We start from the raw sequence: 26,004 nt of genomic DNA on the forward strand, positions 1-26,004 counted from the left end.
TGTGACTCCATTTGAGATTTTCTTGGCAAAGATACAGGAGTGATTTGCCATTTTCTTCTTTAGTTCATTTTACTAATGAGGCAATATGTGATTTGTCCAGGGTCTGAGGCTGGATTTGAAATCATGAAGATGAATCTTCCAGAGTCTGTGCTCTGTCCACTACTCTATCCACCAGTTTACAATACTGATGTTTAAATGAACATTTCTTTGATCTGTGATTGCATTAAGATAGTTACACTCCTATGTATGATTCATATCTCTTTCTGCCCTACTTTCTGCCAACTCACTACAGAAGTAAACTATAGACTAAGGGATATTTTATATTTTTCTTTGTTTCACTGATTGCCATGGCCAAAGAATCTATCACAAAATGACTACGTGGTACTCAGAAAGGACCTATTGTCCTACACCCAAACCCTTATCATCATGGCAGATCTTTTGTTCCACTAGCATCACCTTTAAGAACTCAGGTTCCTGTCCATGACATGATCAGTCACCAGAATAAGACTGTGGAATAATGAATATTGCTCTTCACAAATTGACACAAATTGTGAACCAATCCATATTTTGAATACGTGGGAACTGTTTTTACTGTGACCAAAAAAAAAGTAGCAGTACCCACTGAGGCTAAATAATGGTGTGTGTGTGTATGTGTGTGTGTGTGTGTGTGTTATTTCTGTTATTTCCATATATATTTAAGCCAGAATCCAAATACCTCATAGAAGAAAATAGAATGCAAATCTCAGCAATGATGCAGCAGTGCTCAGAGACATAGACCATAATTATCCAAAAGAGATTTTACATTTTGCACATATTATTTGTATACCCAGAATCCAGAAGGATACTGAAAAATATCTAATCATATTACTTTAATGTGCAAAGGTGTTCAAAGGAAAATGTTTGACTCATCCTTAGATGTTGATACAAAAGAGAAATACAAAGATAATAGTAGTAGTAGTAGTTAAAAATCATGTGAGTAATAACTATATACAGTTTTCCCCCTGAAGATTCATGTTCTTATTTAATTTGCATTATAATTTATTTTTTTTCATTTCCTTAGTGCCCTTCTCAGCAGAGCAGAAACTGTGTTCCCAGGGAGAACTCCTACCATACTACAAAGAGTAAATTGGGTGGGTGAGATGACAAATTCTTTTTTCTTACTCATCATCTATTTTCATAGAGGTTTGGAGGACACCTACCTAAAAGGCTAAATTTTCTTAGAATGGACTTTAAATGATAAATTATCAAAGAATTGCATTTGATGTCTATATGTCAAAAATATCACTTTGGGAAAGAATCGTGTATGTTTTCCTTAAATCATATGCATGTTATCTTATGTCTGCTTTTATTTCATCATTTGTAAAAGCCTGCAGCCAAAACTTCAGTCATTCTGGAAAAAAAATCCACCAGAAAGAAAATGATCATAGTGGAAATGCTGAAAGTGTGGCAGATATTAAAAACTGATCATTGATTATGTAGAACTTCATATTCGTGAGTTCAATATGTGTAATCTTTACTGAACCTCAATTCAGATAGTTTTTTGCCTTTTTGTACCTCTTTTGTTTTCAGAAGTCATATGACACAATATACTCCCATTTCTATCCCCTTCCCCAGCTCATCTTTCTGAGGATTCAACAGGGGGAAAAGTCTTCTGTCTTCTTCACATCAGTAAGTTTATTTTGAGTGTCCTTTGAGAACCTCATAACTATATATGCCCACATTTATTTAGCTGTTTATGTGATTCCTTAAGCAAACACACAGTCCATCTCAAGGCATGACTTTTGCCATACCGGCCACTTAATTAGACCTAGATTCCTATACCCATTCCCACAGACACTCCAAAGCTAATCTTTGCAGTTTATTGTGCCACAGTGGTTGCATTTTTGTTAAACCACCCACACACCCAAACAAATGAATGCATTTTTAGAATTAGTTTACCAGAATTATATTTGTAATGACATTGACCCTTTTGGCAGAGAATCTCAAAACGCCCTGCAGAAAGAAGTTTATGAATCTTAGAAAACACTTTGAAGTCTGTAGGGGGTGAGTACTGCTCTTCCCCTAGATGGAGAAACTGGGGCAGAAGGAGGTTATGTGACCGTAACACTTAGTCATGTGGCAAGGAGGTGGCAGCTGTGATTGGAACTTTGGCTGTTCCAAACTCACAATGCAGGTCTAACCACAGGACTCCATTTCTAAATTCAGCTGAAGAGAGCTCGGTTCTCAGCATCTTCTGTTATCGCCTGTGAGTCATTCCTCCCTTTGAAGATGCTGGGCTTCATCTTGAACTCTGAGTTACCTCTGGAGAATCATATGGCACTTTTGAAAAATAGTGCAAATGGAGGGGATGCTTTTCTAAAAGTCTTTATGACTCCAGCCTACGTGGATGTGGTTTCTCAGCCCTTGGGAACTTTGTTTGATACTTTATTAATTTGTACTTACTCTTGTATGTTGTGTTGTAAGTACTCTTAATCACTTTCATATGTACATAATGTTTGCATGTGAATATCTTTAGGAAGTAAGAGGAAGGAGGGAGTCATTTAGGGTCAGCAATAAATAGTCAGTAACAGGCAACCCTCTTCTCCAAAGGAGCTTACCATGCATGGCCTACTCTCCACCACCTCATACCCAGTAAACCTGGTGTCACTTCTCTCCCCATCTCCCTTCTCTTTTGCATGAAAAGTGTTAGATGTTGAGGCTCCCTGAGAGTTTGCAGTCATGAATCCCCATATAGCTGAGGTTGGGGTGGGGTTTTATACTCACCTTTAATAAAACCATAGAAAGGTGGAAGGGTCTCTAGAAAGCTCACCGGAGCAATTCATGTCTGATTGTCCTCATTTTACAGAGAGGGAATTCAACTGACTTTACACAACTGAGATCTGTGGAGATTAAATGACTTGCTCAACATCTTGGCCAGTTAGTGTCTACAATAGGACTAGAATGGACTAGGTCTCCTGACTCCCAGCCCCAGTGCTCCTTTATTTGATTCAGTAATCGAGATTTTTGGCAGTCTGGACTCCTTCACTCACAGGCAAATCTCTGCAGAGGTCTCCTGCTAAGAATCTCATCTAGGGCTAAGTTTTCCCACCATAACAATTTAAAATGTAAAGGAAACTCAGATACATTGTTAAACTAAATTCTAGTTATAACATTCTTTGTCTGATTCAGGGCCATTTTAAGAAACAAAAACCAAAACCCTTCATCCCAGTTCAGCTTTAATCTCACAGAAAGCAGCAAAAAAAATCTTTATTATTATTTTAGTAGAGACACTTTTGATGCTTTTGGCATCATGAATACTACAGAAATCTTCCTTCTTACACTGCATCCAGACAGAGTGATTCTGTTCATTTATATCTCACAACCCTGTTGGAATTTTTGAATTCTAGGCTGAACCCTGAATTCTCATTGAGGGTCCTTTATGAAAATCTAAATCCTCATTGGTTAAGCTTTGCCTCTTCTCCCCTCCCCACCCCCTGAGGTTTGCAGGTGCTGAGTCACACTGTTGGCATACAACAAATAATAATAATGATAATTAATGTTAAGTCAGAGATCTTAAAAAAAAATAAAACCCTGAGTCTTTACATGTAGGAAATCACAAATGTAATTGCTCCAGCAAGCAGGCGGGGGGAGCAAAAAATTAAATAATGAACCATTCATTTCATACTGTATATTCATATGACTAATATCTACACAGAATGCCACTTTCATCCCCCCCCACCCCATTTAAAACTGTACAGATGTTCTCCATAGAAAACTGCATGAACAAACTTTAACCTCACGACTGCTATTATTTTGTAATAAAAGGCTTACAGCATAATGTGAGCTTTTTTTAGATTATAAGTTCCATGTGAGCAGTGTGTTGTTAATTTAATATTAATGCAGTGCACCAGCAGAAACTCAGCATAGAGTCTAAGGGAAAGAGTCCTTTTCCTGCAGCTGTTAGATCTGGTCGATCTAATTGTTTTTGAACTATCTTCTACCTAAAATGAACACCTTCTTCAGAGAGTTGGAGGAGTCCGGGTCCTTACTAGCCATTTTGAAACTGATAAAGGAATAATTCAAAACAAAACAGCCTCTCTGTCCTGAATGTTATACATGATCAACTTAATTTTCCTTTTCAGTAAAGTCTAGACATAGTTGTCTTTTAAATTCTTTATATATAACAAATACATGCACTTACTTACCATTAATACACATTATTATTTAGAGGAAGGTAGATGATGCAGTGGATAGAGTCAGGAAGCCCAAGCTCAAATTTAGTTTTGCATACATGCTAGCTATGTCTCTCTGGGCAAATCACTTAATCTGTTTGCCTCAGTTTCCTCAGTTGTAAAATAGGGGTCAAAATGATACCTTGCAGGATTGTTGTGAAGCTCAAATGAGATAACATTCATAAAGAGCTTAGCACAGTATCTGGTATATAGTAGATACTATATAAATGTTTGTTTCTTTACCCTTTTCTATTAGGGATCAGAGCATAGTACTAAAAATTTGACTATCTTATGGGCTGCCTATTAATGAGTTTCTTTTTATAGAATAACCTCTAAAATAAAATTTAACCACCACATTTCCCCTGAAAAATCATTAAGGATTTTTTAAAAATACTTGTAAAATCTTCATTAAATTTCTCTATATTGGATTATAAACACTGGCTCCCCAAGTACCCATGAATGAAAACCCAGTATTTTATCCAAGTTCAGGTTTTCTCTTCATTCGTTCCATGTCTAGTAAATGTAAGTCTTCTCCCAGGTTGTTCCTGCCTTCCTGATTTGTCACTTTACAAGACACATCAGGTCTCTGCTGAACAGTTTATCTTTTCTCTCTTGCCCGTATCTCTTGGTATTTCCTCTGCCACCATTTAATTAGATGCAGAGCTCCAGACTCTAAACTGGTGGGGGCACAAAGAAATAGAACCCCAGGAAAGACAGCAGGACATCTCCATTGAGATTAACTGGGCCTTTCCACCTCCTTGACCCTTCTCATTCTTCAAAGCTTTTAATAATGGCTGCAGATTTATTGAATAGAGAGAAAAAAACTGAAACTCGAGAGTTCCAAGTAACCTCTTAAGATAAATGGCACCATCAGTGAGTGGTGGTAGCAGGAAAGGGGAAAGGGAATGAGCATTATATAGCGCCTACTATGTGCCTACCAAGAGCTTTTTTTCCCAAAAAATGTTATCTCATTTAATCAAAATGTACTTCAAACTTCAGAAAGCCGATGGACCCCAGTTGTGTCTATTAGAAACATCAGTACCTCAGTGGAATGCTCGGTAAAAGGGCAGTTACTTTTCCTTTCTTCACAGCCCAACTTCACTTTGCTGGTTCTTCCCTACTCCAGTTCCCAGGTCCCTTTTGACCTTAACCTTTGTTCTATTTTTTCACTGTTTTGTTGATTTTTTATAAAGTCTCCTACTGCTAATCTAGTAGATGATAAAGGTTGTAGTTCTTTCTTCATAGGGTTGTTGCCAGAAACAAATAAGAGAATACTAGAACCTTGATACAGGATAGAAATGTCAGTTACTATCACTGCTTATATTATTAGTACTGTTGAATAATAATAATTCATCTAAATAGACAAATTTGCAGAAAAAAATTTGAAGGGATACTGAAATGGGAAAGTCAGTTGTATTTCTTTGTTTATTCTTAGTCATTGGGAATACCTTACTTTCAATGAGTCAAAGCAAAATTTTCTTTGTCTGGGTTTTGAGCGTTTTAAAAAAATAACCGATAGAGCAGATGTCCAAGTATAATGCTTAGATTAGTAGGGGTCCTTCAGGATCCTTTCAGAAGATCCATAATGTTAAAACTACATACATAATAATAATATACCTTATTTGCTTACTAAAATATTACTTCCTTTTCCAACTCCATGTCTTCATGAGACTGGATTTTCTTCACACACTTCAACTAAAACAGCATTTCCCTAGAGATTGAATATAGAAGCAGATATGAGAATCCAAGTGTATTCTATTAAGGGGTGCATTAAAGAGATTTGCAAAAGTATATAAAATGATGCTCCTCTTCTCACTAAATATTCTTGGTTTGGAAAAATATGGTCATTGTAATAAATGTGTATTAACTCATAATAGGCTTATTATTTGTAAATGAATGGTTAATATATAACCTTTTATAAACTTTAATTTTTAAATATTTTTGTTTGTTACATTAAAATACCAAGTTAACTCCCTCCTTTATTCCCCTCCCTCCATTAGAGAAAGCATCATTGGACAAAAAGATATATATGTTTATAAAACTATGCCTTACTTATTTCTATACATCAGTTCTTTCTCTGGAGGTGGGCATACACAATTCATTCTTCAAATAATATTTGTTGCTGTATATACAGTTCTCCTGGTTCTGTTCATTTCACTTTTTATAAATTCACATGGGTCTTTCTGTGTTTTTGCAAAATTAACCTTTTCATCATTTCTTACAGTACAGTAGCATTCCATCACAATCATATGTTACAACTTATTTATGGTAAATATCAAGGTATATAGCTCACAATCAAAACTCTCTCGGGGTCCTCAATAATTTTGAAAATGTAAAAAGGTTTTGATAATAAAGCATTTGAGAACCTCTGTTTTAGAGTAAACATCTGTTCCATTTGTAACATAGCATCATGGATATCTGAGGATGCTTAATAATTAAATAACTATTATTTAATGATGACGATCTTCTTTATAAATTACTCTCAACTATCATAAGGACTGCAAAAACTATTAGATTTAGTAATGATATGCTCCCATTTCTGCCACTGTGTTTTCATGATCTCCAAGACTAACTTCCAGATGTTAGGGATATATTCTGCCCTCAACAGCCATGCCATTGTCATGACTGGCTGTCTGGCCTCCTACTATTCTCCATGGGTCACCAAACTGGAGGAAGTGATCCATTTTTTTGCTTCTGCCTTCCTTTGTGGAACCTCTTCCACTGCCTTCTTTACTGCTCCAATTGTTTTCCTCAACATTTGGGATTAAGTGTTGCAATTGTTCCACAAATGTAGTCAATTCTTGTTCTTCTTCCACACCTACTGTCTCACACCAGGAGTCTGGGGCTATTTGGTCTGGCTTCTGTAGTTTCTAATAGTAGCCAACAACTCCTGGGCACAGCATTCCTCATTTAGCATTTTTAATTAAAACCCACTCCCAGACTGAGACTTGTGTGAGTGATCCTGCTGATCTAAAACTGTCAGCCTTGTTGTGGTATTTATTATTACACCTGTCAGGCAGAAGGCTCTCTGGAACAGTCCTGAAAAGGAAAGGGGCCATCGAGGAGGGTTAATAGTTCTTGTAAAATAAAATATTACTGATCTGGACATTTAGGGAAGAGGTCCAGCACAGGCTATGTATCCACAACAATTATTTTCTTATTCTACCCCCTTTTCTACTGTCATCTGACCACCACCAAACAATTTTCCCCCTGAATAATTGGCAAAGGAACAACTCCCAACAGCAGTGTTGATAACATAAAAAATAGGTAGTTCTCTCCTTTTAGAACTGATAAGGGTCTTTATGTCAGCTTTCCCTGTTTTCCAGCCCTGACAGCATTATTCCAAATGCTTTCCTCAGAGTCATCCTGCAAGGAAAATCATGCCTGACTCTAAGATGATAATTTTACTTTTGATCTTTCATGTATGCACCTTGCAAACATTTACACAATAAAGTGTCGGCTAAGTGATATATACATAAGATATATTATATAGTAGAAACTCATTTTACAGGACCAAAATGTTTCAAGACCCTTCTTGTAAGATGGAAGCCACACATAAAAACTAGCCTCACTATTTAATAAGCATTTTGTATACAAACATACCTAGCTACTTTATAACATTTCCCAGCATCACTACTTTAATGAGGTCTTACTATATTTATCAGCATCTGTTATGAATTGGGGCATTTGGGTGACCCAGTGGAAAAAATGCCAACCCTGGAGTCAGAAAAACTCATCCTCCTAAGTTCAAATCTGTCCAAAGACACTTTCTGGGTAGGTGACCCTGGCCAAATCATTTTAACCCTGTTTACTTCAGTTTTCTCTTCTGTGAAATGAACTAGAGGAGGAAATGGCGAAGCACACCCATATTTTTGCCAAGAAAACCCCAAAATGGGTCACAAAGAGTTGAACATGGCTAAAAAAACCCAAAATACATAATAAATACATATGTGTATATCCATGAGTATGCTGGTAAATGTTTAACACCACCTCGCTCTAAAAAAAAAAAAACCAACAAACTTATCTTTTTAACTTAATCAATGTTTGTTAAATTTCCTAAGCAAAATGTAATTTTCTTGAATTTGAATAAAGAATGTTATATTTTTCAGTAATGAAAAGAACACCCATAGTGCAAGTGTCCCAAAGGAAAAAGCCAAAAACAATGTAATCTATTAGGAAATCAGAAGAAACATTATGCTGAATCCCCTCTTTAAATAGAGGTCCTGAAACCCATGATCCTGCCCTCCAATCAAAGGATCCAGGAGAGGGACAGAAGGCCCTGATGAGATGTGAGTATCAGGATGATTCAATCTTGCAGGATAATGAGATTTCCTAGTGACAGATTTCCTGGGGAAAGAAAGCTTGAGGGACAGGGTCAAAGAAGCCCAAAAGCAGGGAAGCTGATGGGAAAATGGAAGAGAAGATAGGATTTCAGTGATCATAGATGGAAGGGAGGGACAAGATAGGGAGTCAATCAATGAACATTTAAGGATGTATTACTATGTGCCAGATACTGTGCTAAGCACTGTGCATTTAAAGGCAAAAACAAACAAACAAACAAACAAACAAACAAACCCTGCTCTCAAAGAGTTCACAGTCTTAATTGGGGAGACAACAGGGGCAAGAAATATACAGATTAGATACATGACAATCTCAGAGGTGAAAGTTCTAGCAGCTGGGGAGTGGACTAGGGAGGCCTCCTGTAAAACATGACACAAGCAGAATTGCTCTAAGTTCAGGAAACTAAGAGGCACGAGAAAGAGAAAAAGCATTCCAAGCATAGGGAACAACCAAAGGAAAAAGGCATGAAGCTACAGAAATGGGAGGAGCATCCCATGAGAGGAAAGGTAAATAAGCCAAGGTAGCTGGATCCTAGTGTGTGTATGTGGATGAAGGAAGAGTATAGGAAGACTGAAAAGAGAGGAAGATGTTAGGCTATAGAGAGCTCCATAGAAGAAATATATATATATATATATATATATATTTTTTTTTTCCTCCCCTTCAGCTCTACTCTTTCTCCTGACCTCTAGTTCTGAGTTGGCTGTGCATGCATATTTTTAAAAAGATATGTTTTATGAATTGATGCACAATGAAGTGAAAAGAAACAGGAATAATTTATACTATAGCATTATCATTATAAAAATGAAGAATTTTGATGGCTTTTATAAATCAATAAAACAGGATCAGAACAATTACTTTTCATATGTATGTAAGTATGTCTATGTGTATATATATGTATATACACATATCTTTTTTTGGAGGTAGTGAGTCACTGAAATTTATTGAGTGGGGGATGGGGAAACAGATTTTTGCTTGAGGGAAATCACTTTGATAAGTGAGTGAAGAATAGCATGATGAGGGAAAAACTTGATACCAATTAGAATCCCATCTCCATAATCAAGGCATGAGATAATTAGAACCTGAACCAAGGTGACTGTTGTGCGACTAGAGAGATGGGGACTTACAGAAGATGTAATGAAATTAGAAATTACAAGATTTGACAAAGGATTAGATATATGGAGTGAGTGAGAATGAAGAGTCAAATATGATACCAAGGTTTTGAGCCTTGGTAATAAGGAAAATGGTGGTGCTCTTAATAATAAAAGGAAAGTTCAAAAGAGGGAAGAGTATGGGAGAAAAGATCATGAGCTTTCTAAAATCTAACCTCTTCCTGCTTTCCAGTCTAGTCCAAGATGTTAAAAAGTGATTTAGAACTGGAATTCAAGAGAAAGTCTAGAACTGAACATAAATCTATCTGTCTATCTATCTATCTATCTATCTATCTATCTATCTATCTATCTATCTATCTTTATGTATCTACCTCTCTTTCTCTCTCTCTGTATACACATACACACATATACTTAAATACCCATGGTATATTTGCATATCTACACAATGTGTATATATAAATAAATAAATAACATATATCTATACATGTAGATTGCATATATGTATACATGTATACAGTATATATGGATTTCCACATTATATGTATCTATGTATATCTGTGTATATGTTTTACACACATGAATATAATGAGTACACATACACATCTATCTATTTGAGTCTCTATGGAGATGATAATTGAATCCATGGGAACTGATGAAATCACCAAATGAAATAATATTTTAAAATTACAGAAAAATACTCAGGACAGAAACAGTTAATGAACATTATATAGCAAAGGAGACAGAGAGTCAGTAGTTAGAGAGGAAATCAAGACAAGAGCAAAGCCATAAAAACCTAAGATAGAGACTCTCTGGGAGAGGTGATCAACAGTGTCACATACTACAGAGAAGTCAAGAAGGGTGAGAATTAGTAAAAGGGAGCAAGCCATAGGAAATAGCCATTTGTCATTTTAAAAATGAGATTTCAGATATCTTCTAACTTGAAAATTCTTTATCTAATTATCTTTTACTTGAGATTTGAGTAAGTCCAGAATATTCAGTGAAATTGATGGAGATAGGGGTTTCAAAGGAAGTAGCAATAACTGAATGGCACCCAAGTGACAAATTATAGAGAACAGAAGCATATTTATATGTCCATATATATATGTATATATACGCACATATATACATGTATATTTACACACAGTATATAAGTATAGTATTTATATAGTACATGTTATATGTACATATAATATCCTATATAGTACATATCACACACACACACACACACACACACACACACATATATATAAAAATATAAAATACAGCCACAGATACAGGTAGGTGACTCAGTGCATAAAATGCTGGGCCTGAAGTCAAGAAGACTCATCTGAGTTCAAACCTGGCTTTAGACACTTATTAGCTCCAGGCAAGTCACTTAACCCTGTTTTGCCTCATTTCCTCATCTGTAAAGTGAGCTCTTGGAGAAGGAAATGACAAACCATTCCAGTATCTTTGCCAAGAAATCCCCAAATGGGGTCACAAGGAGTTGCACACAACTGAAAATGACAACCATAAACACACACACACACACACACACACACACACACACACACACATACATCAGCAAATATGCAGAAAGAATCAACTTGAGCTGGAAATCAGGATTATTCCAGGGCACAAAATCACCTTAGCATGGAGTCCCTAAGACTTTTAAAAATTTGTTTTATCTTTTTTCTATAACCTTGTTAGTTTCAGTACGTTATACATAGTAGATACTTTTAAAATGTGTGTTCAATTGTCTAAGTAAAATGTCCTCCTGAATATTAGCAAGAAATTTTATATTTTCAGTAACAAAAAGAACAACCATACTGCAAGTGTCCTGAAGGGAAAAACTGATAAACTATCTCTTTCTCTCCTGATGTATGTTTGTACAAATACTTTACCTTGCTCCTAAGTATATTATCAGTTAGCAAACAAGGGCTTTACCTGCTAAGAATTTATGGAGGTAGCCTTGGAAAAGAGTACGTCATCTTTTAAGCTGATTTACAACCCCAGATAATTTTTCCTACATGCAAAGCCAGTTTCTTCCTTTAATAGGCTACTTTGAAAGAAAGAAAAAAAAAATGGGACAGATGGGGGAGGGGAATCATCATTAAAAGTGGTTGATGAAATCTCCCTGCCTTCCTCTCTCCTCCCCTTCCTCTCCTACTCTCCTCCCTGATCACCTTAATCCTTAAAGGCATCAAGAGCCCACCGTGGAAAATGAATCTTTTGTAGAAGACAAAAAAATGTTGTCAATTCCAGTTTCTGCATTGGGTTCTAAAAGCAAAAAGACTTCAGGAAAGTCCTAATCCACAGGAGAGCACAATGTCATCATCAGGTGCTTAGCACCGACTCTGACCTGTAGTACCCTTGGTCCTGCAGCTGACAGCTCAGCCCGAACCCTCCTCCCCCATCGCTTTATTACTAGTTCAGCTTTTTGGCCCCGTTTGATTGGCTCTGGCTTTGGCCTCCTCTGATTGGTCCTGGCTTCTCTGACTTAGCAGCCCAGCCCAGCAAATCAATAGACTGCACTCTAGAGCATAAAGATGAATTGTCAAAGCCCAGGCCCCTGCAGGGGGAGGGAAAAAAAATAACATAGAGACTGCATCTGGAAGGACACTAAGAAAGCCTTTTCTGTTCTGACAGAAGCCTTCTGGACTCGGTATGTTTGCCCATCAACTCCGTGGCACCCTTCCAAGATAATTTGTGAACCCTAGTTCACACTATTTTCAAAGTAGGTCATTCAGTGTAATCTCAGTAGAGGAGGGATATATTGTCAGCAGCAGCCACCAGAGACTGAGAGGAGGACAGGACCTTGCAGGCGGACAACCAGGAGGCTGCAGGCTCCGAGGCCAGCTGCATCAAGGTGTGTTTGCCTGACAGCTGACAAGAACTAGGCATACCAACATGAGAAAAGGGAATCTAATTGCCCCCATATTTCTTTTGTGCAAATAGAACAGCTTTTCAAGTGAGCTCCCCGCTTTTTTTCCCATGCAAAACTACCCAAAGGATTCCTTTTTTTTTAAAGCTGTGTTTTCTTTTTTTCGGAAGGATTCCTTTTTTGTTTTTTTTAAGGTATTATTTTCTTTTTACCCGAAGGATTCTTAAAGGAATCATGTTCACTCATTCTCAGTGGGGCTGTTCATCCAGATTATGCCCAGACACGGTGGCTTTTGCAGGAATGTTTCTTGGGTTCAGTTGTGCTGTAATTCTTCCCTTCATTATGTGCTTGGAGGTACCCCCTTCCAATTTTATTATTGCTGTTATTTGATGTCCTTTGAATAAGGCCCATCAGGACCTGCTCCAAGCTGGCAACATGGAGGCACTTGGCATATGCTTTGATGTGGTTTCCAGATGCCAGGGCAAGTTCCTTAAGTGAGGTCCAAGTTCAGAAGCAGGGTCTTTCTTTGCCCCTTCTCCCATATTTCTTGTGCCCTGTGAAGACGAAGCTCCTGTCTCCTTCCACTAGCTTCCAGAGCCAGCCCCCTCCCTCAATAGAATCACAGATCTGCATGTGCAAACATGCACATATGTGCCCAAACACATTTTCAAGGTACTCGTTCTGTTGTTCACAGTTACAGAAACAAGACTCCCTATCTGTCAGATTCCATAAATCACTCCCCAGCTAAACCAGGCCAGATGAATCCCTGAGCATAAGTTAGCACCGAAGCATCGTCAGAGGTCAAAAATCTTGTTACAGTGATCCCAGTTTTCTGTCTCTGCAATTAATGTTCCATAAGCACCTGTTATACCACTGTTGGGTACCCTACTGGGCACTCAAGCCATTTTTGACCTGGATCTTCTGGGTAAGTAATAATTTTCTGTCATAAAATTAAGGTTTCCATATTGTCCTAATTTAGGCTCTAATCATGACAAAATGAATCTGAGGGCTTAATCTGTGCCCAGCACTGTACCAGGGATGCAAGAGAGTATAAAACAAAATCTGTGCCTTCAAGGAGTTTACTATGTAATTTGGAAGATGACTTGCATTTAGAAGATGAGTCATAGACTAAGCGTTTGTTGTTCAGTTGTTTTTCAGTTGTATCCAACTCTTTGTGACCCCGTTTGGGGTTTTCTTGGCAAAGACCCTAGAGTAGTTTTCCATTTCCTTCTCCAGCTCATTTTACAGATGAGGAAACTGAGACAAACAGAGTTAAGTAATTTGCCCAGGTTCACACAGCTAGTAAGTGTCTGAGGCCAGATTTGAACTCAGGAAGACGAGTCTGCCTGGCTCCCACTATGTCACCTAGCTTCCCTGTGACTGGAGTATAGAGAAGAACAACACTGGAATGAATCAAGGAAGGTTTCATGGAGGAAGGCATCCTTGAGCTGGGCCCAAAAGGTAGGCTAGAATTAGAGTATTTGGAATGAAGGAAGAAGGTATTCCGGGTTGAGGAAATAGACTGAAGGCTGTTTTAATGTAGAATATGTTTTGAGAAAAGAATTTGACATGAAATCAGGTCTATGTGATTTTTATTTTTTAAATATATTTTATATAACATTATATAGTTTTTGAATAACCATCTCCTTCCAAATATATATACGTAAATGTTCTCTCTCCATTGAGAATATGTATATATATTTGTGTGTGCATATACTCTCTCTATGTATATATATATATATATATATATAAGTACTCTCCACATAGATATATATGTATGTGTATATGTGTATTCTCCATGTAGATGTATACATACTCTGTATATCATCTATGTGCACATACATATATATGGAGAGAATATACATATATATACACATATGTGTGAGAGAGAATATGAATATATGAATATTTGGATTATGTATATGTTTCTCAAAAAATGATTTGAGAATTTATTTTGAATGTCCATCTTCATTCTCCTGGAGTTTTCCATGAGGCCTACCATGCATCCTTAAACCCACTAAACAACCCCCAAACTCACAACTAAGAGACAGCCATGAATTGTTGGATAATATGGAACAAAGAGATGAATAACGACGGCATCAGACTCTTTATTGTTTTCATTTATTTATGTAAGGTTTAAATTAATATCCACCACTCCAAGAATTATATTTTATAGTTTATTCATAATCACTTAAGGTAGAAGGAATAAAAAGGAAATAGAAGTAAAAAAAACCCAAATGTCTAACAAAATTAAGACCTCATGAGCAATAGTCTCCTGGTTTTTACCTCATGCCACCTCCACCAAACCGATCAGGTCAGGAGAGAGCTAGAGGTGGGGCTACATAAAATTTATAACCTACCTACATCAGCACATAATGTGAGAAGGAGAGTGGGGTGCTGGGAATCTTAGTTTTTAGGGTAACAGATTCTAATTAAACATTTGTTTTGTTTATTTATTATATTATTATATATCATATATTATATAGGACTTGTATACATTATAATTTATATTATATTATCTATTTATTATTATTTATTTAATCCTTAGCAATATCCCAAAGAAAAAGTTGGTGTTTCTACAATATGACCAGAGAAATGTCTCTGTCTTTTTTATTTAGATATATCCGCCTTAACAATGGATCATCCTCTGGATCATGGATTTGCTGGGGGAAATCATCATGACTTGAACCCAAACTTACTTCTCACTCATCCTCATTTTGTTCCTATTTATGATGAAATTTATAAAATACTTATGTCCATAGAGTTTCTTTTTTGCAAGTCAATAGTGTACAGAATACAATATCAGCACAGAAGACAACAGTGAAGACAATAACAATCTGGGAATCAAAGGATGTGAGTTCAATCCTAGCTCTGCCAGGAAGTCCTCCCCAAACCCTTTTCATTCCCATTGTTAATTATTTCCTATATTTCTTGGATATAGTTTGCTTTGAATAGATTTGATTGTATATTGTCTCTCCTCCATTAGAATTTAAGCTCCTTGAAGGCAAGAACTGTCTTTTTGCTTTGTTGTATATCCTCTGCACCCAGTGCTTGGCACAAAGTTAAGTAGGTCCTTAGTAAATATTGATTGATTGATTGATTAACCATAAGCAAACATGAAATCTCAAAGGGTCTCAGTTTCTCTTCAAAATGAGGATGAATTCTAAGGACTATTCCAGGTCTAAATCTATAATCCTATCATAAACAAAAAGAAAAATAATACTAAATGTGATGTAATTATAATTTTTGACCAAGATTGATGAGAAAAAAATTGAGAAAATGTACTTCCCTCTCTTCTTTATAGAAGTGTAACATTGTATGGTTACATATATTTGTCAGACACAGCTAACATATTGGTTATTTTTGTAGAATTGCTTTTCATTTTTCTCTTTCTCTTTAAATCTTTCCTTGAAGGTACTGCTATGAGTGGGACCCATTTGGAAATAAATGTAATTCAAAAAAAAAAAGATTTTCATTAAAAATAAGATAATATTTTAAAAATAAAACAGGCAGGAGGCAGCTGGGTGGCTCAGTGGATTGAGAGCCAGGCCTAGAGATGGGAGGTCCTGGGTTCAAATCTCACCTCAGATACTTCCTAGCCCTGCGATCCCTGGTCACTTAACCCTCATTGCCTAGCCCTTAATCACTCTTCCGCCTTGGAACCAATACACAGAAGATGAGGGTTTAAAAAAATAAATAAAGAAAATGAAAGGGGCAGCTGGGTGGCTCAGGAAATAGAGAGCCAGGCCTAGAGACTGGAGGCCCTGGGTTCAAATGTGCCTCAGACACTTCCTACCTTGTAATCCTGAACAAATCACTTAACCCCCATTGCATGACCTTTCCTGTTTTTCTACTTTGGAACTAATACTTAATATCTATTCCAAGGCAGGAAAAAAAAAGGTTTTTTAAAAAATAATGGTAATATGTATAAAAAATTAAAAAATGCCAATATTCAAACAAGTTAAGCTAAATTGAAAGCCATTTTTTTAGTCCTTGCTTTAGATGAGTGTGAAATAATAAAGGAGTCACAGATAATTAATCAACCACTAGAAAATTAAACCCATCTGAAGCAACAGCTAATATGTGCAGTTTAAAAAAAATTAATTAATTTGTTCCATTCAAGTTCTTTTGTAAGGGGCCCACTTGACGTTTCAACTTCTCTGGCCATCCCTTAGCTTGTTGAAAATGTAAAGTGTGCACTCTCTAACTCTGGCTAGTTGCTTCAGAAGAAATGTCTCTCCACACTAAAGGCCAAAAGGCCCTGATCTCATGTTCTATTGTAGCACTTTGTGAGTCAGAACTGGAAAGAATGAGGTTAGCTGGACCAAGATCAGGTGTACTTTTCTTATCTGGCCTGGAACAGCTCTAAGTTCTAATACTTGGCAGAGGCTTGAAGAGCAGTGATGAAACACTCCAGAAAACTAAAGAAAACACTAAAGAATACAACCTTTGCTTTATTCTCGCTATATGTTCTGTGTGGTTGCAGCCAGAAATTCCGTTGGCTGCCTCCATGGAAGGTGCTCTTCCTGCTTCCTGGTCTCAGGCAGCTGTTGTGTGGTAGGAGGCCAGAAACTGCTTCCCAAGAGGGTACACAGAGAAAATTGAATAAGATCAAAATTACAATTCCCTTCAGGGGCCCATTTGCTATGATTTTCCTAAAACAAACAATCACATGCAGCAAGCCTGCCCAAGCGAGAAAATGGTTTTGCATGTGTGACTTTGTGCTTCATTGACAATTCCACTGCTAAGACTACTCCTATTACTAAATATCGTGTAATAAGGCCAGGAAATTCTTAAAGATAAAAATAATCATCTCTATCTCTTTGCAGTGGTTTTTAGTACTAAATTTGCATTTGTATAGGCAGAAAGACCTCCAGAGTTGGGTGACTGGCAAGTCTGATGAATTAGGGTACAATGAAAAGAACACTGACTCTGGACTCAGAGAACTTGGCCTGGATTCAAATGCTACCTCCCTGTGACCCTTAACTGGGGCAGCTGGGTGGCACAGTGGATTGAGTGTTAGGCCTTATTTATTTCCAAATGGCTCCTACCTGCAGTTGTATCATGAGAGAAATATTTAGAGAAAGAGAAAAGTTAAAAGCAGTTCTGTGAAAATAAGATTCATCTTCCTGAGTTTAAATCTGACCTCAGACACTCACTTGCTGTGTGACCTTGGGCAAGCCATTTAATCTTGTTGACCTCAGTTTCCTTAACTGTAAAATGAACTGGAGAAGGAAATGGTAAGCCACTCCGGTATCTTTGTCAAGAAAACTCAAAGTGGGATCAGGAAGAGTGAGAAATAACTGAAATAACTGAATAACACATGACCCTTAATTGCCTGTGTGATCATGGACAAGTCATTAATATTCATGGACCTCAGTTTCCTCATCTGTAAAATAAGCCCTTATTCTCTGACCCTTTGAGATAGTTCACTAGTTTGGAAAGAAATTCCCAAATACTGACAGAATCCTTAGGTATATTTGAAGCATACATTAATTTGGCAAAATTAGTAATAACATTAATTTTGTTTTCTGTTCTCTTTAAGTTAATAAGTGAGTAAGATTTTAAATAAAAACTACAAAAAAGCAATGCTTCTTATTTGTTACTTATTTTACCCTTTGTAATACAGAAATTTAAAGCTACTTTTCCCCGTTTGGAGTTCTCTAGGTATCTTCTTGATTTCAGAGAATCACAGAAAAGGTGAGAGGAGGTTGAAGATGCCTAATTCTGTGGTCTCCAAAGGGGAAGCTGAAGTCTCATAAGGGGCCATGACCTTACTCCAAACAGAGTCTGATGATTTGAATTCCAATCTCCCCATGGGGCTTTTCTCCAACACAGCCACACCACTCCTTTAACACACTAAATAATCATCCCTCCCCAAGCCCATGTCTGTACAAGCTACTCACCTCCTCCTTTCTCCACCAGGCACTGGCCCCTTAGAGCCAATATAGTACCCATGACCAGCCACTACAATAGCAACTACAGAGGGAAAATATCTCCACCTCCTGTTTCCCTGGAGCTTGCCCCACAAATTACCTCCACGATATTATAGCCACACTAAACAGGGTCAATAAATATTCTAGGACAGTGATGGCGAACCTATGGAACACATGCCCAAAAGGGCACACAAAGCCCTCTCTGTAGGCACACCTACAGTCAACTGTCAGAGTTCATTACTAGAAAGTCAAAGGGACTTGGGGCAGAGCTGTTCCCCTCTCCCTCTCTATTCATCTGAGGACATTTGTCACTTCCCCCATCCCTCTTCCCAGCAGCCAATGGAAGCACTTCCTCTCTCCCCTGTCTGAGGTAAGGGCAGGGCAAGAAGGTGAGGGGGGCAGGGGGGCAGGGCTTGGTACTTGGTCTAGAGGAGAGCAGGCATGGCACTTGGTCTGGGGGTTAGGGTGGGGGCAGGGCCTGGCACTTTGTCTCAAAAAGGTTCACCATCACTGGTCTCTAGGGCAAAGGGGCTGGTGGTCATTATGGTAAGACTAAAGTGAGTGAATCAAATGGGAGACGCAGGCATGAATGGTTTGTGATCAGATCTCATGACACTTTTCTTTCTCTGAAAATCTACAATTCTTTCATGCTTCCCTATTTCTTTTGAGGGCAGTATCATCCTTCTAATTACTCAGCTTTGAATCCTTGGTGTCAGTTTCAATTCATCCCGCATTTATACTTAGTTGCCAAATCTTATTTAAATCTCTTTAAAATGTTCCCTCTTCTATACTCTTGTCTTATAAGCATCTCAAAATAAATTTTACCCCCACCCAAAAAAAGCCTTCATTATCTCCCAAATATTCTGCTCTTCCCAAAATTCCTAGTTCAGGGATCCCACTATCCTTCCTCCCATTAATCCAAGCTCTCAACCTCAGTGCCATGCTATCCTTGATTCCTTTCTTACATTCACTCTACAGATCTATTCTGTTGCCAGATCTTGTCATTTGTACCTTCACAACATCACTCACGTTCCAGAATTCTAAAAGAATTCCAAGATTATTAAAGAATGTGTGAATGTGAGTATTTATGACAGTTTGCAGTCTTTGAAAAAATTATAAAGATTGGGGGAAGTGTGCATAATTGAAGACTGGCAAATATCCTGCTTTTCAAAAAGGGAAAGATCAATTTTTCAAATGAGAGGCTCAAATTTGGTTTTTGGCAAGAATTTGGAATGAATTATTAAAAGAGTGGTTTGTGAGTACTTGGAAAGGGCATGTGTAGTCACTATGAACCAGCATGGATTTTTACCAAAAACAAATCCTATAGGACTCACATATTTCTTTCCCATCTTTTGAAATGATGACTATATAGGTGTTTTACATCAGGGAATGTCAAAGATGTAGCAAACCTGAATTTAAGCAAATTGTTAGGTAAAGTATCACAAAATATCCTTGTGGACAAGAGAAGATGTGGGCTACATGACAATGCAGTTAGGCAGATTTAGAATTATCTAATTGAACCAAACTGAGTGATGATTAATGGGTTATCTAATGGGAGGGCTTTACTAGAGGAATACAGTTCCTCTTCTTGGTTCTTTTTAGTACAACTTTTTAAATTTTGGCATATCCTCTAATGTCATGTAGAGCAATGCTGTGGGATTACTTTTCCGTGGTGGATTGACTTCTTAAAGCTTGTCTACTGCATTTTTCCCTCAGAGTTCTAGGGGCAGCCCCGGGATGCAGTTGGATTCTTCTAATGTTACTAGCTTTAGTTCCATCTGGTGTTTTCCCCCTGATATCAATCATCATTGATTACTGTCCTAATTTGGCAGTGCTATTTATTATCTCCCCAATGTCATTTAACCATTGATATCTTCTTAATAGCATTGATTAACAATGAATATAAATTAGCTTAGTAGGGATTGGTGATCCATTCTTATAAACTTTACTATTGGGTAAGCTGAGACTGATGGATCACTTGAATTCAGGAATTCTGAGCTATAATATAATTTATATTCACTATGTACCCCAAATGTACACAAACCAGTAGATAGATAGATAGATAGATAGATAGATAGATAGATAGATAGATAGATAGATAGAAACAATCAATTATTTGTACTAGATCCAGTACCATAAATTATCATGACTTCCCACCAAAATGGCTACTTAAACTGGAAGCCAAAGAGCATCTACATACCTGTTCCAACAATATTTTGATGCTTGTACCAGACCAAGTAATGATGAAGAAATAAAACCAGAAACTATAGTATGCAAGAGCTTCCATGCTATAACTATATAAAAAGTCAAGCAGAAACCTGAGGGAAATTACAAAGGAAACTCTTAAAGCAGTACCACTCCAACCAGAGATTGGACATGCCCTTTCTCTAGAAGCAGCAAGATGAAGGGCTCCCTTAAGAAAGCTCTTGAGAAGCCCTAAGGAGTGGCAGCAGGCAACAACCAGCAATCAGCTTAGTGGAACTACCCAGAATAGGAACTACCCAGAATAGGACAGTCCAAGCCCAGAAATTCTGAACTTCCTATCACTATCTCTTTAAATGCCAGAGAGGGACTCAAAGATCCTGGAAGGCCTTTGAACTTCAGAGATGGGAATAGGAGTTGAATGAGGTGGAGTGGTAGTTAGCCCAAGAACTCAACAGACCCAGGGTGAGACTACTCAGGACCTACAACCCCAACCACAAGTGCACCAAAGGTCAAAAAGTCCTGGTTTAAAGCCTCAATTGAGAAATTAGAGCTGGAGAAATGAGTAAATCAAACAGCCACTGACCAATATGAAAAATATTGCAAATCTAAGAATCCTCCAAAAGAAAAAGAAAGTAACTCTAGCAATTAAGAGCAGACTTAAAGGGAAAAATAAAATTTCCACAATGTCTACATGAATATCTGGAAAGAGTGAAGCAAGATTTATTTTAAAATGCTCTAAATCATTATTAATTAGAGAAGTACAAATTAAGCAGTTATGACCTATCATATTAGCTAAAATGATAAAAGGGCAAAATGGCAAATGTTGAAAGGGATATAGAAAAATAAGAATGCTAATACGTTATTGGTGAAGCTGTGAACAGATTAACTGTTTTGCAGAGAAAAACAAACTCAAGGAGTTATAAAACTTTGCATACCTTTTGACCCAACAATACCACTATATAGGTTTATTTTCCAAGGTGACAAAGGAAAAAAAGAAAAGAAATTATATGTTCTCAAATATTCATAGCCTCTCCTTTTGTGGTGGCAAAGAACTGGAAACTGAAAGGATATCCATGAATTAGTGAATGGCCAAACAAATTGTGGTATATACTTATAATGAAACACCATAAGAAATAACAAACAAGATGATAAAAAACTGGAAAAACTTATATGAAGTGATATAAAGTGAAATGAGCAGAATCAGGAGAACATTGTACACAATAACAACAATAACTTAAAAACCATATAATAAACAATAATAACTAATAGAAATATATCATAATATAACATGAATAATAATAAATGATATAAAATAATTTAAATGAAATAAAAAACAATAATAGATGGTGATCAACTGTGAATGACTTAATTGTTATCAACAAGGCAAAGATCCAGGACAGACTCATGATGAATAAAGGATATCCATCATCACAGAAGGAAAAGAGCCCAAATGCAGAGTGAAACATACCATTCTTCACTTTATTTCCTCCATGAATTTTTTCTAGTGTAAGCAATTTTTATCTTGCTTTACAACATAATAAACAGGAAAATATGTTTATACAATATGTATACAACCTATATCAAATTAACTGTCTTCTTGAGGAAGGGGTAAGGATGGGAGGAGGGGGGGGGAACAAAATAAAAAATGAAATAAAAGGGAATGAGGAAAACACTGGAAGGAAAGTAAGAAGCTTATAAGAAAAAGTGATAAACCTTTTCCAAAAAATGAAATTCTTGAAAAATAGAATAGATAAAATAGAAATCAATGACTCCATGAGCCAACAAGAAATATTAGATAAAAACCAAAAGATACAGACTAGATTCTACCTAGGAAGAAAAACTTATTTGAACAATTGAAAGGAATTATATGATAATGTAATGCTAATATTCTAATGGAGAAGAATTAAGTGTACCTTCAGGACATTAATGTCCTCAAAAGGTATAGAGCAGTGATGGTGAACTTTTTAGAGAATGAATGGCTAAACTGCAACCCTCATACTGCATGTGAGCCTCCTACCTTACCCCAGAGAGGAGAGGGAGGAAGCACTCCCATTGAACTGCTGGACAGAGGGGCAGGTGATGTGAGAAATATCCTCAAGTACATGTGGAGAGGGGGAGGGGAGTAGCCCCCCTCTGGTAGGCATGCCATAGGTTCACCAACATGGGAATAAAGAAAGTTAAAGGAAAATAGAGGCAATTAATGTGGATTGGTTTTATTGTGAGGGTTTTAAGAGGGAAGAGAGAAGGGAAATAATGCATTATATAGAAAGGAGGAAGAAGAAAATGGATTTCTGCTATTTCTCATCTTTGGAAAGACTGAGAAGAAAAGTTCACAACGTTGGAAGAAGGAGTGGGGACAATGAAATTCAGATGGATCTCAATCTCATATAAAACAGATAAATAAAGGTTGAATACTCACAAAACATTTTGGTGTAAAAATACTTCAAACTTAATAGGTAAACCAGTAGGGATGGGAGAAGAGCTAAAAGGAAAAATATTACCAGGGAATGAATTGTTATAGCAAAATAAACTCCCTGATCCTTAAAAGGTGGCTAGGAGAAGGGAATTGAGAACTAAAATCTAAACACACATGCCATTTTAGGCAAACATACCATAGGTTCACCATCACTGCCTTAGGAGGACACTGATTCCTTACCTAGCTCAACTTTGGTAATTATGTCAGTATCTGCTCTGAACTCCTATCATTGGACCTCTCAAAGTTCACAAAGTCATAGCCTAGTCCTCACTAGCTAAATACTCATTTACTTAAGAAAAAGAAGGAATAAATGCAAATAAGGAAAGAAACAGAGGCACCATGTGTTCATAGCCACATGTCAGCCCAGGTGGGGAAGAGTATGGTAGCTGAAATGGCTGCCTATCCCCACATCCAGAAGCTTATAAAAGTTTTTCTTTCTCATTCAGTGTCAAGGAAAAAGAGAGTTGTAGGTGCTTTTGGAGCCTTTTGTATGCATTCAAAATCCCTACTCAACATGCAGTAAACAGACGGAAGCAGTTACAGAATAACTGTATGTATTCTGCATCTGGAACATTGACCCCTACATTTCTAAGTCATCATGCACTTCCAGAAACAAGCTCACCACCTTTCCTTACTCTCCACCTTCATTTTAGCAGCAGGAAGAGTCTCTTAGCATATGCTTTGATGACTGAACTCCCATGTAATATATATTATATATTATTATTACATTATATATATGAACATCATAGCAAGCATGCTTATAAAAACAGTACTAATCTAGAAAGGGTAGCAAACACCAATAACAGAATAATCTTCCAACAAGATCTAATAGGCTAGAACAATGGGCCAATTTGGAAAGATGCCGATCTGATAATGATAAATGTACAGTTGTGCAACTGAGTTTTTTGATCCAGAATATAACAGAATGAGGGAGGCATGACTAGACAACAGTTTATCTGAAAAAGACCTGTAAGTTTAAGCAAATTACAAACTCAATATGAATCCTTGGTGTAACAAGAAGTAGGAAACTAATGTGAACTTAAGATACATTAAAAGAATCATAGTGGCCAAAAACTAGAAACATTTTACGCCTATACTTTCTCCTTCTTAGACAGTATCTGAGAGCTTAATAATTTCTCTGAGGTAGCCTATTTCACAAATTCTTCATCATATTGAGTCAAAATATGGCTCCTTAAAATGTTTATGCCAAGATTCTCATTCTTCTAGCCTTACTGTGATCAGGTCTACCCAAAACCTTTTGTTCTCCAAGTTAAATAGCCCTAACCCCTTCATCTGATCTGAATGGGAGAGTTTTTAGAATTCTCTTGACTGGACCTATTTCTATATCCTCCTTCAAATATGGATCCCAAAATAAACACAACATTTAAGACCGATGTGTTGCCTGACTAAGGCAAAGTACAATGGGTCTAATTACCCCCTTCTTTAGGGTCATTCTTTGGATAATGTAACTTAAGACAGCATTAGCTATTTTGATAGTTAAGTCATAATGCTGAGTTTGCTCTGTGTTTGTTTACAGTTCTTAAAAACCCCAAGACCTTTTGGTCCAAATAATTACTGTCTAGCCACATCTCCCTCATCATGTATTCATGAAGTTGATTTTATGAATTGAAATGTTTGATTTTACATTTATGTTCATTATATCTCGTCTCCTTAGGTTTGGCTTTTCATTTTGAACCCTGATTCCATCAACCAACTGGATTCTTACAAAAGAATAGTCTAAACAAATAGAGGATTATAGGAATAAAAACTTATTTTCTTGAGAAGGCCCATAAATATGTCAGTTCTCCACTTCAGAATTAATCTATATGCCGCCTAATATTCCACCAAGCACATGGTGAAGCTAGTCTGGAAGCATTCACATTGAAAATTAGAAGGTGAAAATTTGTTTTTGTTTTTGTTTTGCATGACCTCGTTTAACTTTAATTTCTGGTTCTACATATATATTTTTCAAAAATGAAAGTGCTAGGTATTTTCCAGTTGGAAACAATGGAAAACTTTCAGATTATTGGAACATTATATATAAATACTGTAGTATTTTTCCTAGACAGAAATAAATTATAGCTAAATCATCCAGATTTGCTTGAGTTCCTGAAAGGAACCAGGAAAAGGCCATCTAGTGGACACAAAGGAAACCATCGCAAACCAAGAGCTAACTTTATTAGAAAAGGGTCCTCGCTTATGCTTATTAATACATCGAGGAGTATTATATGCAAGAGAGAATTCTGAAAGTTTCTACTTAGGTTCCTAATGTTTATACAAATTGGGCCTGGCTACTAGATTATTTTATGTAATTGTAAGGAATCTCACAAGAGGCAGGTGCTCAGTAAAGGATACTAAAATGTTTATACCAAATGATCAGTGTTAACTTTCCTTCTTCCTCTTAAGGGAAGTTAAAACTTAAAAAGATATAATAATAATAATAAATATTGTTGTTGTTGTTGTTATCAGCAATTATAATAATAACAATGCTAATAATAATAGACTTTTATAGTTTAAAGTTTGCAAAATCACTTTACATACTTTATTTCAATGAGAACTGAGATATTTACAAAGTGCTTTGCAAATTGAAAAGGACTTATATAAATACTATTATTATTTATTACGATAATAATAATTGTCATTATTATTATCTCGTAGGAGCTTCACAATAGGTCCATGTGGATATTACAATTCTCATTTTATAGTAGAGGAAAAGGAGGCTGAGAGAATTTAAGTAACTTGTGGATGGTCATATGGCGTCATTGGCGATTTGAACCAAGGTCCTCCTGACTCCAAATCTGGTATTCTATCACTTATACCAAGATGCTTCTCAATATCATCTTATTGAAGCCACTAATTTTAT

The 26,004-nt window shown here is 36.7% G+C and overlaps 1 long non-coding RNA gene across 2 annotated transcripts in view; it reads left to right on the forward strand.

Annotated features, from left to right (window-relative positions):
* LOC130458368 (uncharacterized) overlaps positions 1 to 18,113 on the forward strand; it is a 63,591-nt gene extending 45,478 nt beyond the window's left edge. For both annotated transcript variants that reach the window (XR_008917620.1, XR_008917621.1), the window contains exons 2-5: positions 1,061 to 1,130; positions 1,570 to 1,668; positions 8,321 to 8,500; positions 15,143 to 18,113. This is a non-coding gene — a long non-coding RNA (uncharacterized LOC130458368). The remainder of the gene's footprint in view (positions 1 to 1,060; positions 1,131 to 1,569; positions 1,669 to 8,320; positions 8,501 to 15,142) is intronic.
* The last annotated feature ends 7,891 nt before the right edge of the window (positions 18,114 to 26,004 follow it).

This window comes from Monodelphis domestica, chromosome 3 (assembly GCF_027887165.1).
Source record: "Monodelphis domestica isolate mMonDom1 chromosome 3, mMonDom1.pri, whole genome shotgun sequence".
NCBI classification, from domain to species: Eukaryota; Metazoa; Chordata; class Mammalia; order Didelphimorphia; family Didelphidae; genus Monodelphis; species Monodelphis domestica.